We start from the raw sequence: 3,991 nt of genomic DNA, 5'->3' as shown, positions 1-3,991 counted from the left end.
CTTGGGCCTGTGTCTTTCTACACCTCCTGCAATTTTACTAGTAAAACTCAGCACATATGTGTGGGTATCTTTTGCGCACGAGCTCTAAGCCTTAATGACCACAAGGGTTAGTGCAAAAGTGCACAAGTGATTTGGAGGAAATTAAGAATCCTCCAGGGACCCCCTCCTCCACTCCTCCTCCCTGCAATCTCTGACTTGTTTTCCCCTGATTTGGTATGCGATCGTCCCCTCAGGGTTTTGCCCCGGTTTGCATTGTGCCCCCCTGTGTTATTGAGGCTCACAGTCCCTGAGTGCAGCTGTGCTGGGGCAACAGACTCACACTGCAGAGATTACAGCGAGCATGCAAAACCTCCCTCATTCTCATTTTCTCTCTATATCTGGAAATTCTCTCCCTTTAGCTGTGAATCCAGATCCTGTCCCGGGAAGTACACCCGTTCGGGTGTGCACAGGGGAAATCCGTATACCTGCGTGTTTTTGGGAGGTGGGAGGAAACCGGAGAACCTGGAAGAAACCCACAGGGACACACGTCGCTGCCTCACAGCTCCAGGGTCCCCAGTTTGATCCAGAGCTAGAGTTACTGTGTCCATCCAGGCTTCCTCAGGGTTCTCTGGTTTCCTCTCACTGTGCCAGTAGGTGAATTGGTTATGTTGCTCCTAGGTGTAAATGTGTGTGTGTGTGTGTTGTGTTGCCGTACAACAGACTGGCGTCCCTGAGGCTGTGTCCCCAGCTTGAGCCCAGTGTTCCCGGGATAGACTCAGGATCCTCCACGACCCTTTTATGACTAATTCGTCCTGTTACTCGTTGTAAGCCCAATCAGCAGATGTGTGTTTGAAAATTCACTACTACATACTGCACCATTTAAGACATTTTGCCATTTTCTGGGTCATCCCACAATACACTACTTAGGGTTCATATCCAGATGATGTATCATAGAAATTTTATAGGGAACAGGAGTAGGACACCATTTCAGTCACAGCTATAACATTTCCAGAAATGTTCCAAGTTGGCCTAAGTGTGACTAAAAGTGGGAATGTTGCCAGTCAAGATGATGTTTTATGTTACATTTGGCCTGTGACTTGTAGAACCAGCAGAAACCTCACTATATCCACCACAGAGAACACTGTCAGGGACTTTTGCTCTTGTCTGAAAGCCAAATGCACAAAATTGTGCACACTCAGTACAGTTTAGGGTTAATATCCAAACGATATACTGAAGATTATATTATATACTCAGATTTCCTTTATAGGAAACAGGGAGTAGGGCACAATATCAGGCATGAAATGTAAATTAGACTTTCCATTGGTCAGCGGTTTGGTCAAACAGATTGAATCAGATTGAAGGTGGGTTCAATGAGAGAAATCAAACTGTACTCTGAACACAATTTCAGTTCAATGAAATTTTATTACTACTGTGCTACTTTTAATAGTAGACAATGGCTAGGTTGACATGCACATCAATATTCTGGTATTAATCAGAATTTGGCAATATTCTAATTAGTATTGAGTCATGTAAACTCCACAATCTGATTACCCAATTCAGATTAAGACAATATTCTGATGGAATATACCTGTTTTAATCAGTAATTCGTTGCCTGTAAACACCTTATTCAGAACATCCACTGAAAGGAGATATATCCGCATGCTCAGTCTGCAAGGAATTGTGGGTGCTAACAGATACTTAGCTGTAGGCTAGGTATTTAGGAATGGCAACTTAGGCATACTTACAACAACCATGTATACAGCAATATTCCAATGCCTGTACACATATAAACATCGTATTCAGAATATGGCTGCAACCTGAATACAGACCTTAAATGGAATTTTATGTGCATGTAAACATCATCATTGTCACAGAACTCTGGATATAGATTTAGGTCTCTAACAAACAAGCCAGAGATTACACTGGTGAAGAAAAAACCTCCCTGAGACAACATGAGGAAGAAATCTTGAGAGGAACCAGATTCAGAATGGAACCTGTCCTCTTCTGGGTGACTCCGGATAATGTGATTATAAATCATTCCTATATACAGGTGTAGAAGAGTGCAGACTGTTTCCAGGATGTTCAGTATGAGCAGATTGTGAGCCCTGGGATGAGGAACAGGACAGTCTCTATGATTACAGCAGCAGCTCTTAGGTACAAATCTACAGAATCTAGGTGAGATTAAACACTGAAGCGCACACCACAGCACCACAGTTTGGTTTCTCTGATGTTCAATCACTACTTCTTTGTCAGTCATTCTGGTAGAGATCACAGAAAGACTTCCCAAACCTCACCTGAAGAAAGTGTTCACTTCAACTCAGCCGAGAGTTTCTGTGTGAGTGTGTTGTGTGGCGCTGTGCGTGGTTGGCCGCATTTGATCCTCGCATGCCATGTCAGAGCCACCATGTTTTCCTTGCTGGTTTGCTTGGCACAAGAGCCGATATTGCTGGAGAGGATGGATTAGACTTCCATGTTCATTAGCTTCTTAGGCTCTTGGCCCATGTGTACACAGCTGCACTCGACACAGCAACAACTAGAACACACACACACACACACACAGAGTAATTGATGCAGTCTGATTAGGTGCTCTGTCATGACGAGACAGCAAAATTGCTAGACAGTTAAGAATTAGTAAGCTGTATTTGGAAAAGTCTATTTTGGACTAAGTTGTGCTTGTATTAATTTTTTTTTTTTTCAAAATTGCATTGAAATTAAATAGCATGATTATGTGAAGACAAAGTGTGGATTGTATGCAGCCAGTAAATGTATATACAGTAAAGCAGGATGACATGATACGAATTCATAGCCACCTGACTGTGAATAGAGTGAACATCTGTACAATTTACCTGAATAAGCATTTTTTTTTTTAATTTCACACGAGATTACAGTGGCAAAGTGCAAACGCATTAACAAAACAAAAACATAGCAGCAACTCAGAACACGTTACAACAAATCCAAAAACACAACAGCAAATTCAGAAACACATCAGTTGCTTGTTGCTGATTGGCTGAAGTCTGAGAGACCGCAAAAACAGAGAGCTGGAGAAGTTTAAACATTTCAGAGGAAATATGAGCCTAGACGAGTCTACTGATGTGTTTCTTTGTGCTGATTTCATTTTATCAAGAGCATTCATGCATTACACTTGAACAGACTGAAAAAGTCTGATTCTTTGTCCTTGTGATCGTCATAACGACCCCCTCCTTTCCATTTTAAGTTAAAGTTGACATGTTTTTGATTTATTGTTGTATTTTTCATTTGGTTGTTGCGTTTTCTGATTTGCTGTCTGTTTTGCACTTTTGCACCATACAGAATGTTACTGTGCATGATTAGAGCTGCAACGTTTAGCTCTTAGACCTTCTGACTCCTTGATTATAATTGTAGTACATCATCATCATCATCATCATCATTATCATGAGTAATAAACGGCAGGTCCTGTGTGCACTGTACAGCAGTTTAACAAGGTTTATTTAAGGGTTAGATTTAATGAGAAGTTGCAGATGACATACGCACTACGTGTAATTACTGTGCTGTTCTCACATGAAGAACTCCACAACACAGTCTCTATTAATAAACTCTTGGTGTGGCTTGTTTTCATGTGGTTTAGTGGGGATTCAGGTGCAACCCGATGCAACCTGAACCTAACCTGAGCCGTTAGTGTGCGTAGAGCGTAGAGTGGAGTGCAAAAGTTTGCATACTGTTACTTTAAGGCTAGACACTACAGGAAGAAATGACAATTTGGATAATTTGCATGTATAACATGTTTTTGATGGAGCCGGAGTCTATACCCGGAACACTGGACATGAGGTGGGAATAGACTCTGGCTGGACGCCATGTACACACATTCACATGTAAGGGCAATGTAAAGTAGCAACCTACTGCTGGGTTTTTGGGAGGAAACTATAGAACCCAGAGGAAACCCACATGGACACAAGGAAAAGATGAGAAACGCACACAGACTGTAACCAGAGCTCAGGATCGTAGCTATGATGAGGCAGCGCTACCCACTATACCG

This window comes from Pangasianodon hypophthalmus, chromosome 22 (assembly GCF_027358585.1).
Source record: "Pangasianodon hypophthalmus isolate fPanHyp1 chromosome 22, fPanHyp1.pri, whole genome shotgun sequence".
Classification (NCBI taxonomy): Eukaryota; Metazoa; Chordata; class Actinopteri; order Siluriformes; family Pangasiidae; genus Pangasianodon; species Pangasianodon hypophthalmus.
The sequence above is the reverse complement of the archived record's forward strand: the minus strand, read 5'-3'. Positions refer to the sequence as shown.